We start from the raw sequence: 14,307 nt of genomic DNA, 5'->3' as shown, positions 1-14,307 counted from the left end.
GTGAAGTGGTAAATTATAATAATGCAGCCAAATGTAATGTGACTCCCGATTCACACACCATTAAACAATATTAGTAGGTACGTAACAGTTCATATTATGCTGTAGGAAACGAACCCATCACATTATCGTAACATAAGCTAACTCGTCTATAGACAAACACAGATGAAAACGCGCAGGCGCGTCCAGACATCCTGGTGCTGGCGGTTTAGAGTCTGCGGGACTGGCGACGGGCGCCGCCGGAACAAGCTGATATATCTCAATATATCTTCTGTCTGTAACTAATAGGTACATGTACAATGTCGAGTAAATCTGCAAACTACTAACGCTACCTGTAACTAACTTGGACGCGAAATAATCAAGGACGCATCTTTTCACACACCAGAATGTTCACGACGTCCTTTAAATTCATATATATCTTTATTTTCCTAAAAATTCTCGCGCGCGATGAATGATCGAATTGCTTGGTAATTCGAAAGTCGTTAATCTAAGCTAAAATTAGTAATAAGATTACTCTGGCATCCCTCGTCCCGAGTCCGACTCCGCGGATCAAACTACGACAAAGCACTTGGCGACATCACACACAATACCTAATTGGTAAAATTCGCTAATCTCACTCTTCGAAATTACTATCAAATCAGTCAAGAGCCGCCGCAAAAGTCGCGGCGCGAAATAAATGCACAATTTTGAAAAATTGACAACGGAACGGTTGCTGTTGCTACGTCACGACGAGAAATTCCCAATCACAAAGAAGTGAAATCCTACACAAACGAAGTGTAAATGCGGCGACCGCCCTTTAGACAGCGGTCGCCCAACACGCACATCGCGTGCTCGATTTAACGCTAAGTGAGCGAATAGTCCCTAACCTACCTAGCTATCACAGTCCTTTCTCAGTCTGACCCTTCCACTTAAATGCATCTCAATTGTCACATCGTTGAAAAAACTGGTAACAACCTAAACTAGGCCAACTATAATAGAAGCTTGTAGAAAAGTTTAAAAGTATTACTTTATTTGGCACTATGTGTTACGAAGATATCGCAGTAATCTCGTCTAGTTCATTTATGCACTCAAATAAATTTAACAGAAATTTTGTATTCACTAAAACTTAATGTCTTGATGGCAAAAGGTAACCTACGTTTTGGTTTCTTACTCATCTGTGCTGCTGTTTTCTCCCGAAAAGCTTCTGATTTATCTAAAGTGCTTCCTGAACTTATACTTTACCTAACTTTTAAATATTTTGAGCATTACTTTCCTCTTTTTGCCAGATTTTATCTCTTAAAACTCGTAAATAAATTAACCTAACAAGTCTAGAATGTAAATTCTTACAAATAGGCACACGACGCGTACCTACGACATTCATCGCGAAATATGCTTCTGGTAAAAGATTCAAATCTTACTTTAGATTTAAAAGAAGAGTTAATCTCTAATCTCTGGTTTGATCTGCTTAGATCTTAATGAACATTTCGAGCTCGAAGAATCACCGACAAACCTAACTCTTACGTGGTAACTTATTATTACGGAGCAAAAACGCTATCTGTACTCGCTTGTTCAACGGTAACACTATTCGTGATGAACTCCTGTACACTGCGTCGTTTCCTATTAATATAAACACTGGTGTATTTACAGATCGAAGCTCGTGTACAGCGGACCGGTATCGTACTATGGTAAGCTCGCAGCTCGCGCCGCGAGTCGTATACTGTGCGCTCTAGTTATAGAGGCGGTCAACGGGGTAGAGGTCGTGGGCCCGTGGGCACGTGGGACGCGTGGGTCGCGTGGGGCGCGGCAGGCGCGGGGGGCCACCGCGGCGGCGGCGCGGGTCACTGCGCCGGCAGGCAGGCCAGCGGCGCGCCCGGCCCCACAACCGGCTTGAACTCGCCCGCGCCGCTGGCGGCGGGAACTGCTGGAACGGCGGCGCGTAGCACTGCGGGAAGTACAGCTCGGGCTTCACCACGGCGGAGGCCGGCGCAGCGGCCGCGGTGTCTTATTGGCGTCCGCGCGCCGCGCCTTCGCCGCGTGCGGGTTCATATGGTTATCGATGTGTTCTTTACCTCGGGCTCGGTGGCGAACCTCCGCCGGCAGTTCGGCATCGGGCAGCAGAATGGACGGTCGCCCTGGTGCGTCCGCGTGTGCTGATCGAGGATCGCCTTCTGTCGGAAGTCTTTTCCGCATTGGTACATTTATATGGCTTCTCGCCGGTATGGATGCGCAGGTGCTGGTTGAGGATGGTCCGCTGCCGCCGAAGAAGCGCGGCAGTACACGCAGCCATGGGCTTCTCATTCGTGTGAATGCGGAGATGCTGCGTCAAATGCGACTGCTGCCGGAACCGCTTGCCGCATTCCGGGCACGGGTACGCCGCGACTCTATGTGGATGCAGCCGTGCTGGAGCAGAGTCGATTTCTGCTTGAACTCCTTCTGACAGATCGGACAGCGGACGTACAGAGGCATCGCACGCCGCCGAGCACGTCGGGTAACTTGCCTCCTTTCAGATACTGTAATGAGAGCCCGGAGCTGAACACCGTATGATTAAGCCCTTTCGTATCCTTAAAATACGCCGGATACTGCGCCGTATCGCGGGCGAGAAGCAGGATCGCGCATCTCCCCGTTTTGGCGTCCGCGTCGCCATACGTCGACTGCACCTCCCTTTGCCCTCGTCCGGGGGAACGGTACGTCCTGCGGCCACAGCGTCGGCGTGTCCCGTTTTTGAAGATCAGATGGGGCGAAACATCTGCAAAAATCGAACAGTTTGGTCAGTCAGATCGTCGGAGAGTCCGGTTGGGGTAATCGACGAGTGGGTTAATCGAACTGGACGGTTACAGGAGCGTCCGGAGATCGGTTCCGCGTCTCGCGCGCGCCCTCGGCTAGGTGGGCGACGAGGGGACCGAGAATTTGTCTGATAGGAAGCCAATGGATGCGAGACCGAGTCGAACGTGCAGGGGCGGCGGGAGCGCTCGCGGCGCCGGCAGTGACGCGAGCGGCTCGGGTCAGTGCGGGCGGCGCGCGCGGGGAGCGGGAGGGGCATATATGTGTGAATAGCGCTCGCCTTGGTGTGTGCGACGTGCTGGTTCAGGATGCCTTCTGCGGAAATGTTTGCCGCACTCGCCGCACGTATAGGGCTTCTCACCGGAATGGATGCGCAGGTGCTGTTGAGGATGGCGCGCTGGCGGAAGGAGCGCGCGGCAGTACACGCAGGCATAGGGCTTCTCGTTGGCGTGGATGCGTAGGTGCTGCGTCAGGTGCGACTGCTGCCGGAAGCGCTTGCCGCACTCCGGGCAGCCGTACGGCCGCGAGTCCGTGTGAATACGCTCGTGCTGGAGCAGAGTCGACTTCTGCTTGAAGTCCTTGCCGCACGTCAGGCACTTGAACAGCCGCAGCTCCGAGTTGGGTTGTGCTTTGCGTGGCTTGGGCGCCTCGGGCTGCACGATATCAGGCAAATGCCGGAGCTCAGGGGCGCCGTACTGGTCCAGCGGGCCTTCCAGCGAAAGAACTCCTCCGTTCTGCTTCAAATAATGTAGCGGGAAGCCTCCTCCGCCTAGCATGTGGCTGGCAGGTCTCGTCTCTTTGAAATAAGGCGTGTATTGCTGTTGTAGATCTGGCTGCGGTATGAAACAGGGTCCTGTCGAGGTGGTCCTGCGTTGGCTGCGGCTGCGACTGCGCCTGGAGCTGCTGTTCGACCTGCATATGTTCCGGGGAAGTCTGGTGTTGTTGTTGCTGGGCCTGTTGTTGCGCTTGTTGTTGTGCGAGTTGCTGGGCTGCTTCTTCTGCGGACTGGTCGGGGGGCGGCGGGGCGGGCGGGTATGGGGAGGGCGCGGGGGACGCCAGCTGCGGCTCGGGCTGCGGAGATGGCCCGCCGGGGCTCTGGTGTTGCATCGGCTGGTATCCTCCGTCCAGGACGCCGCTCCCCACTGGGTGCCGGGTGGGGCGCGTTCCACTCCATCCTTATACAGGACGTAGGTGCTGTCGTATCTGGAAACAACGAAAATATGTTGTTAGCTCGCGTATTTCTTTCTTTTCCTTGTTTTTTGAAGACTTGTAAATGCCACAAATACCTAAATGTTTCTCTATCTGTTATGTGGTGTGCTCATATTCTTGTAACAATCGTCAAGTATCCATTCGACTATCGTAGGCTTTTAAAATATGAAGCGCACTGAATGTTACTAGGGCTATGCGGTATTGGGCTTGATGGCAATACCGGTATTATTCCGGTATTCAAATTTTGGAAAACGGTATCCCGGTATTTCGGTAATTTTCGGTTATTTTCCATATTTTCCCTTATTTTTTCTTTCTCTGTATAAGTCTGTTTTTTGTTGAAATATAACCAATATACATGAAAAGCAATTAATAAACTTCCCTTTAATGAGCAAGTATTAAAATAAAAACTTAAGTTGTTAATTGTTAACTAATACTTATAGAATATGGAATTGGATTCTCTAATTCTTCGGTGAAAATTGTTTTACCGATTATTAGTTCCCAACCAAATTTTCGCATAATTTCTTTCGCTTGTACGAGGCTCATTAATATCCACTTCAAGCTTGAAAGGTCTCTACTGATGAAATCTTCGCTCCGATCGGAACCAGCTCAGCTCCAAAACCCCGAGAGCTTTCAGCTCAGCTCCAAACCCCGAGAGCTTTCAGCTCAAGCTTCAAAGCCATTTCGAATGCCTAGGTAGCGACGTGGACGATTACAACGACGGGTTTGTGAAGCTGTCCATACGATCGATCTAATCCTCAAAACCCGCCGTACTGGAACCAATAAGCTCTCGCGCTCTGGCTTAGGCTCATGGAGGTGAGGCGTAAGATGCTGCTACAGTCTTCTGGTGACGGCTTAATTGTCGCTATAGCAGCAGTTCAATAGGCAGATCTCAAAATCTCTGAAGCGCGATGTAACGCAGATTTAATACTTCTCATTCATTGAATGAGGAGATTGAGCGTCAGATGGCTCTAAGGAACCGTTTGCCGGATCTGTCGGGTAAGTAAAGCCGGTTATGTGAATGAAGACGACGAGCAGAATCGATTTCATTGAACCTGACTGTTCGGAAAACGGAGGTTTATGGATAGCGACACGACAACCCGAACACCCGTCGAAAATCTAGCTAAAGACCGAGGGCTAGATTAACCCGACACTATCACGAAGACATCCCAGACGTCAGCCTGTACGAGATTAGTATGGCCCTCAAATAGCTTAAGAATGACAAAGCCCCGGGTGACGATGAAATTACAGCCGAACTCTTGTGGCGGGTGGTAAACCAGTCCTTAAGGACCTTAAGACGCCGTTTAGTTCCGTCCTCCACCAGGGGGAACATCCGAAAGCATGAAACAGAAGACAGTTCGTCGGAGTCATTTTCAAAAAGGTGATAACACCTTGCCGAAGAATTATAGACCCATCTCACTTCTGAGCCATGTTTACAAGCTTTGTTTTCAGGCGTCATCCAAATTGTCTCGCAAGCAGGTTTGACGATTTCCAGCTCGAACGTGCCGGCTTCGAAACCTATAATACCGTAGACCGCATGTACGTTGCGGCTTGGCGGAAGACCGAGGGTATAACTTCCCCATTTGCCTTGCATTTGTGGACTACGAGAAAGCCTTCGATTCGATCGAGACTTGGGCTGTGATGCAGGCTGCTCCAGCGGTGCGTGACTCCGGAATATCGGCCGCAGAGTGTTTGAATACGCTCGTGCTGTACAAGTCGCCACTGATGTCCGTGCCGCATTACATGACCCGAGCTCCGAAGCCTTCCTCTGCAGCGGGGAGCACGATATCAGGCAAATGCCGGAGCTCAGGGGCGCCGTACTGATCCAGCGGGCCTTCCAGGAAAGAACTCCTCCGTTCTGGCTCAAATAATGTAGCGAAGCCTCTCCGCCTAGCATGTGGCTGGCAGGTCTCGTCCTTTGAAATAAGGCCGTATTGCTGTTGTAGATCTGGCTGCGGAGAACAGGGTCCCCTGTCAGGTGGCTATGCTCGGCTGCGACCTCAGCTGTGTTCGACCTGCATAGTTGGCCTAAGTCTGAACATGGGCAAGCCTGTTGTTGCGCTAACTGTTGTGCGAGTTGTCTGCTTCTTCTGCGGACTGGTCGGGGGCGGCTGCGCCGGGTATGGGGTTGGCGGGGACGCCAGCTGCGGCTGGGCTGCGGAGATGGCCCGCCGGGGCTCTGGTGCTGCATCGCTGGTATCCTCCGTCCAGGACGCCGCCTCCCCACTGGGTGCGGTGGGGAATTCCAAATTTGAAAGTAGTGAGGTCGTATCTTCAAAACAATCTGAAACAAGTTGTTAAATGTTGTTTCGAAATTTCTTTCTTTTTTGTTTTTTGAAGACTTGTAAATGCCAAAATACCTAAATTTTGTCTATCTGTTATGTGGTGTGCTAATTCTTGTAACAATCGTCCGGTATCCCGACTATCGTAGGCTTTTAAAATATGAAGCGCACTGAATGTATTACTATTGTATGGGCAAAAAACTTTTCCGAATGTATCCCAAAATATTTTACTCAAATTATCATTTGGCAAAAAATCATTTGCTAAAACAACTTAAGTATCGCAATTTTACAGTTAGTCATTTTTTTTGGCAAATTATTGTTTCCAAAATGATTACTTAGTCATGTTTCATATTTACCAAGTAGTATTTAGTCAAATATATCGTTCCCAAAATATTGCATGGCATAATAACCTACTTTTCTGATAGCAGTTCGTTTCTGTGGGGGACGCAGTTCTAACCTAACCTGAACTACTTTTCTGGTAGCAGTTGGTTTCTGTGGTTGGTTCGTGTGCGAAGTGTCATTTTGAATAAACATTTTTTTGAAATATTATATTAGCCAAAAGAAAACGTTTGTCATAATAAAACTTGACAATGTAAAATTATGTCAAATGATAATTTAACCAAATTAATAAAATGCGAAATGTTAATATGCTAAAGATTCGTTTGGGAAATGAAACTACTGCGATAAGTTTTTTTTTGGGAAGGGAAATTTGGCGAAAAATATTTTGCCGAAACGGCAGTACACCGCACTGGATACCTATACCTCGTGGATATGACATGACACAATAGAGCACAATACCGCAAGCTTGCCAAACCAAATGCCACAGGTATCTGTAATTACTAGTCCACAAGTCTAAGGGGCTGTTTCGCCACCCATTGATTAATTTTAATTGACGGATAAATGTGATGCCGTCTCCGTCTATTCGAACAAAACCAACAAAGACGGCATCACATTTATCAATGGATGGTGAAACAGGGGGTAAACCGAGTACAGTACAACGAGAATCTCAACGTCGCTCAGGAGTCATCGGATTTCTTCGTTTTTCTGAAGATTCAAATGAGAAAGGAAAATGATACCGATCGTTTATTTCGAGTTCCGAACGACATTGGCGAAGTAGTTTAAGTGTATCTACCCCTAGACCCCTTCACCAACCAGACATCAATTTAACATCCAACTTCTATCGGTATCCCCAAATAGTTCACTGTCTAGTGTCTACTATAACTCAAACCCTAGTCATGCCACGTCAAAAACCTAGGCAAAGTAAGGCACTTGTCCCACCGCCGACGATGAGCGAGAAGCGAGCAGAGCGAGTAACTAGAAACGAGTGGGCGAGCAGCGAGAAGCGAGTGTTCAAGCACGACGGGCGATTACTCGCTCTACTCGCTCGAGCCGGGTGGCCGCCAAGCTAACAGCGCTGAGCGAGTATCGCTGAGCTAGTTTTATAGCTCAGCGAGTCTTATAGCTCTTGTCGCTGCGACAAATGATGTAAGAGCGAATTCTCGCCGGCAGTGTGAACCGCCAGCGATCAACTATTAATATATATGTCTCTTTTACTCACACAGGATCTTATATCTTTTGTTCGTTTCTTTAGCGAGAAAATAGTCGATAGCCAATCGTTTCCTCGCCGGCGGTGAGACAACTGCCTAAACCCCACCATAAACCACTTAGCAGCGACACATAGCGTGCTTCTTATCACGAAAGCCAAAACTTTGGCAATTGCAACAATGCAAAATAATGCAATAAATTCGACGAATTTCGGCTGGCGTGCTAGATATGCCGTGATGGTAGCGTGAGGCACGGCTCAGCAGAGAATTTAATAAAATGTCACGACGAAGTTTTGAGTTGCATACAGTATGTAACATATTGAAAACGGGTTTGAACAGAGCGTTGCCGATACATATTTAGGTTAGCGTTTGGAAAAAAAGACCATAAATGAGTGTCACTAGTGTAGCGTGAAAAAGCCGAGGTGGCCTAGTGGTTTGACCAATCGCCTCTCAAACAGAGGGTCGTGGGTTCAAACCCCGGCTCGCACCTCTGAGTTTTTCGAAATTCATGTGCGGAATTGCATTTAAAATTTACCACGAGCTTTGCGGTGAAGGAAAACATCGTGAGGAAACCTGCACAAACCTCCGAAGCAATTCAATGGTGTGTGTGAAGTTCCCAATCCGCACTGGGCCCGCGTGGGAACTATGGCCCAAGCCCTCTTGTTCCGAGAGGAGGCCTGTGCCCAGCAGTGGGACGTATATAGGCTGGGAATGATGATAATTATGATGATGAGTGTAGCGTGAGGTGTACGAAATGTCAAATCTATTTATAATTAGAATAATTTTGTGAATATTTTGCATTACCTGATATTAATTATGGCAAATATGCGTTACGGGGCAATGAATGTCTGTGTTTTGTCGTCCCTTTTTTCCAAACAAAACGGGACTAAGCAACACTGTGGTTGCTCGATATTTTTATGGTACGGTTTTAAGGTGTATTAAATATGATTTTAATCTAAACTTTGTTTTCTCGCCCGTAATAACAGACTTTGAATGCTACACTTAAAACCCTCACGCAACAGTGGCGCCATCTAGAAAGACAAAAAACGATAGCCCTCATTGAAGCTGACTGGTCATGACATCTTTAATCATGTCTTAGTCCCGTAGACGATACTATAACTAACGAGCCAACCAAAGCAGCAGGGTTATTCAGAGCTCGGAAAGGGAGAGCTACCTACTTATTTTGAGAATTTGCATAATATGGACATACTCTGTCATTTAATGGTAGGTTGTTGTTGCTTTCTCTATCTACAAGTGGATATTAAACGCAAGAAAAAATTAAGTGAAATTAGAAAATATAGAAAAATAAATAACATAAAGAAATATTTGAATAAAAAAGTGTGAAGTACCTATTATGCCTTATTTTTTCGAAGTCATTTAAAAATAAAGTAAAAGTGAATTGCAGGAAGAAAGTATTACTTTTTTTTAAAGAGAGACGCGTGCCATCTTGAATCGCCATTTTCTAATGACTGAATGAATTGTCTATTGCAAAAACGCGGGAAAACGCGTCCGATTACATTTCCCGCCCATAAGGAAATGCAAATGGCGGACAACGCAACTTAATGTTGCGTACTTATATATATATGTATATATATGAATCTGTTCACTTTTGTTTTCGAAGATACGTTTATAAATAAGTAGCTAATTTACTTTATATATATTTCTTAACGGTTTCATCCGTTATCGAAGTAACAAAAAACCAAAGCTACAGACTAAATACACTTTTTAGGGTTCCATACCTTAAAAAGAAAATGGAAACCTTATAGGATTACTTCGTTGGCCATCTGATTATCTGTCATGAGACACTTTTTCTTAAAAATGCGCGTAGAGAATATAAAACGCGTGTAGAAAACGGTAGGATAGAGTTGAAATTATTATGTTATACTTACTTAATCTTATGGATTATGGTCTTTTTTAATTGTAAAACAATGAAGATAACCTTTTACACTGTACTTTCCGTTGGTATAGAATTATATATATATATTTTTTTTTATTCGACTGGATGGCAAACGAGCAAGTGGGTCTCCTGATGGTAAGAGATCACCACCGCCCATAAACATCTGCAACACCAGGGGTATTGCAGATGCGTTGCCAACCTAGAGGCCTAAGATGGGATACCTCAAGTGCCAGTAATTTCACCGGCTGTCTTACTCTCCACGCCGAAACACAACAGTGCAAGCACTGCTGCTTCACGGCAGGATTAGTGAGCAAGATGGTGGTAGCAATCCGGGCGGACCTTGCACAAGGTCCTACCACCTGCAAAATCTAGACTAGAAGTGGTTTTAGAGCACGAGAGATTTACGTTGGAGTCCTCGATTCGCAAAGAGCAACTTTGTTTTTCATAGAAATACTATTAAGTACTCACTTTTTTTTAGCTTCCTTTTATATAAATACAGTCACCAGCACAAATATCTGACACAACAAAGCGTGCATAAATATCTGATAAGACTCTATTTCTAAGGCCGGCAGGACATGTCAGATATTTTTGCACGCTCCGCTGTAGCAGATATTAATGTAGGTAACTACGGAATCCTCAGTACGCGAATCTAACTCGCGCTTGGTCGGTTTTTTATACCTGTGTTACACGTGTCGTACAAACGAATGAGTAATGGTAGCTTGTGGTTACGTTGACTTCGCGGTCAACATTTTTGACAGCTAGATCAGATTTCCTCGATAATGACAGTTTCTTGTATATTCTACCTAAGGTCCAAAGCTGCTTAAATATTGGAGCGGACAGCGAGGCAGCTGAGTTATGTCCTATGTACCCAAATCGATGAATTGATGCCTTGAAAAGTGTTTTAACTTGTTCAAAATTGTGTGTGAACGATATTATGGGTGAGGCCTATGGCCAACAGTAGGCGTCCTACGGCTCATATAATGGTGATAATATGATCACATGAAGTAACATAGGATGGGAATTATCAATCAATACATAACATAAGGCATATGTAACGCTCTATGCTTCCTGAAAGTTCGCAAAAGTTTGTGTTTTTTGGTTTTTCCGCTAGGTTCTCACTAACAAGTCGTCGCAATTGTGAAATCTGTTTAAAAAAAATATACCTCGTTGAGTTTCTTGCCGGATTCTTCTCAACAGAGGTTTTTCCGAACCGGTGGAAGATTTTTTTTGTCATTCATAAGTGCTTGTTATAGCCTAAATTGAATAATGATATTTTGACTTTGACTTTGAATCTGCCAATAAAAATTCTACATCTGAAGTTCCGATTGAACCTATAAAAGTGTATAACTGATTGACAGACGTATAGGACGCCCTAAACCACTGTAGATAGCGACTTCTGGCCGGGCCGACGTAGTCCTCGAGACTCATAGAAGTGCACTAAGAAGGGATTTTTACAAATTCCCACGTGAGAGATCTAAAATTCAAAAGTAATAAATAAAAAAAAATATTGACATTAGGTTTAGGTACAGTTTGCGACACAAGGTGTCTTATAGTTTTGTGCCGCATTGAAGACGCGGAAAAGCTAGTTGTATTATCTGTATAATACATTTGGTAGAAAAAAAAAGAAGTTTGTTTAAATACTTATTATAAAATTGCAAGTCCTCAACCACAGTGTAATCAGCCATCTTTAAAAAAGAAACCAGTATCATTTTAAAAGCATTGTTAAGGACCCGATCTATCTTGGTATCGCCTCTAACTTAGTTAGTCGGTTAAATGACGATAAAATCGTGCTACTATTAAAATTATCGGCCACCATCGCTACATTCAATCGCTCTACGACTCTATGGTCTGTGCTCCGGTTTAAAATTGGAATGCGATGGAACAAAATACGAATTAAAAGTTTTTTTTTGGTCACTTGTTTTGATTTAGAACATATTATTTGTGTTTCAATCGTTCGCTTTCGTCGTTTTGTAAATACAACTGTAAATTTATACATAAAGTCAATGCTAAAGATAGGTATGATCTATGTTTGCATAATTTTATTGACTTTATTCATAAACTGTTCGTATATTTTTATTGGTCCGAATATTTATGTATGACTAAAGTTTACCCGCGGCTTCGCACGCGTAAATCATTAGATACAGCAGTTGAATTGAAATTCCGGGATTTTAATAAATTCTCGTGGGAATTCCCTAAAATTATATCGTGATTTTCATTGACGTTAAATTAAAACACCCATGCCAAATTTCATGAGTCTAAACACAGCGGTTGTTATTTCGAGATTTTATCCCTATCCCGTGGGAATATCGGGATAAAAAGTAGCCTATGTGTTATCCCAGATGTCCTGCTATCTACATACCAAATTTCATGACTCTAAGCCCAGCGGTTGTTATTTAAAGATTTTATCCCTATCCCGTGGGCATATCAGGATAAAAAGTATCCTACGTTTAATCCAGGTTATAAATTAACTTTATACCAAATTTTATCTAAATCCGTCTAGCCGTTTCGGCGCGAAGAAGTAACAAACATACTCACTCACTCACTCACTCACAAACTTTCACTTTTATAATATTAATAGGAGTATTGCAGAATTATCTGTTCGTTTCTGCTGGGGTCGCAGTTCTAACCTAACCGAGTGTTCATGGTAAATGCGACTTAAGTTTCGGGCTAGCAAATTTTTAGCCTTAAGAATACTTCTCTCTTCTAAGTAGCTACACTCTTACACAGTGGTCGTGATGGTCGACCGAGGATCAGTGTAGTGAATAGGGTTGGCAACTTTTTTTTACAAGAAATAAAGTATATTTAGGTCTGAGAAGGAAAATAAACAGTATTTTAGAGAAATTAACAGTATTCTCTTCTTTTTATGTTTTAGACAATTTTGGGTGCTCTTGCACAACTTATTATATCAGTTTACTATCATTTTTAAAAGCCTCTTATAACTCGTCAGAATAAAAACTAAAATTAAAATAAATAAAGAGCTAGCACAGGAAGTGATGGGCCGTCGTATTCCAAAACCAGGCACGGCACGGACTAGATACACTATATGCCAAATAAGTTTCTGCTTCATTTAAATCTGTAGGTGATTATAATGAAGACTGTAATGTCAAAAGCTTTTTAGATAGACAAAGTTATACAAAGTTATTAAATTAGTCAAGTATTATGCGAAAACAATGCCTTTTACCATTTCTTTACCATCAATTTAGCTCCGCAAATCTTGTAACTAAAGTACTTTTCATATGTCAGGTTCCGACAGAGATTTATTGTCGAATAACATCTGTTTGTAATCGTTCGATGTAGAGGAAACGTCCGACGCTGTCACGTCTGTAACGTCTTTTATAATGACGTTTGTATTTTATCTGTGGCCGTTTTTTATCTGTGCCGGATGGCTTAGCATGTGGGGTGTCACTTCGAATTAACTTTTTTGTCTTAACCCTTTTTAAATTATAGTGGGATGCGTATGGGAATGTCTAAGTTCGAATTTGTTTTCGTAACAAAGATGAGGGTCTTATACAGTGAAGTAAAATTAAAATATAATATCTATTATTGTTTGTCTTAGTAGCATTTACGTGCAGTTTTGCTCACGTAAATCTTTACGTGTAGCATTCGTTTGGGTATTCCCAAAAATTACAACATGGACTTCATTTACGTTGTATTAAACTTTTCATGTCCTTATTCTTAATCGCGGATCCCGTGGAAATATCGGATTAACTAATAAGTTATTCCCGAGATCTGACTATTTATGCGTTCCATATTTCATCCATATCCAACCCGCCGTTTTGGTGTAAATGAGTGTACCTAACAACATACACAAACACACATATATACACAAACTTTCGTAGAATTTGACGACCGGATGGCCAAGTGGTTAAAGAACCTGATTATGAAGCTTGTGGTCCCGGGTTCGATTCCCGGCCGGAGCAGATATTTGTATGAATAATACGAATGGTATTAATACGCGGACCGGGAGACGAGCTGTCAGTAGGCCTCCAACAAGATGGAGCGACGGTCTGGTTAAGATCGAGGGATCGCGGTGGATGCGGAAAGCACAAGACCGGTCTGAGTGGAGAGCCTTGGGAGAGGCCTTTGTCCAGCAGTGGACCTCTTTCGGTTAACATGATGATGAATACGAATGTTTGTTCTCGGGTCTTGGATGTTTAATATGTAATTAAGTATGTATGTTTATGCGTTACCTATCTATTACAAGCTTTGCTTAGTTTGTGACTAGGTCAATTGGTGAAGAGAGCTTTACTACCTCTAATTAAGATAGGCTATTTTATGTCGGGAAAAGGCTAAGTTTCCGCGGGATATCAACAAAGTGTCGGAAAACTAGTAGTTAATATTTTACTTGAAATAAAAAGTCCAGGAAGTCATATTTTTACAGCCCAACACCGTACAAGTATTAAGCAATCAGACTTGTATTACAACACATGTATGGGAATGTGCTCCCTGCGTTTTACCACGTTTTATTTCCGACAAGTGTAAGGGGTATATATTTATGTTATAAATATATGTCTGAGGTTTTAAGAAAGGGTTTGGATGATGGATGGGGGTGGTGACTAATTGTATTGGGGAGTTCATTAGGAGTTAGTTAATACTGGATTTATGATGACTTTTCAATAAG

The 14,307-nt window shown here is 43.8% G+C and overlaps 1 pseudogene; it reads right to left on the bottom strand.

The window, feature by feature from the left end:
- Positions 1-1,814: 1,814 nt before the first annotated feature.
- The window catches only part of LOC141429990 (uncharacterized), a 60,515-nt pseudogene continuing 48,022 nt past the window's right edge, over positions 1,815-14,307 (bottom strand).

Source organism: Choristoneura fumiferana, chromosome 8 (assembly GCF_025370935.1).
Source record: "Choristoneura fumiferana chromosome 8, NRCan_CFum_1, whole genome shotgun sequence".
Classification (NCBI taxonomy): Eukaryota; Metazoa; Arthropoda; class Insecta; order Lepidoptera; family Tortricidae; genus Choristoneura; species Choristoneura fumiferana.
This window is presented reverse-complemented; position numbering and strand designations above follow the sequence as displayed.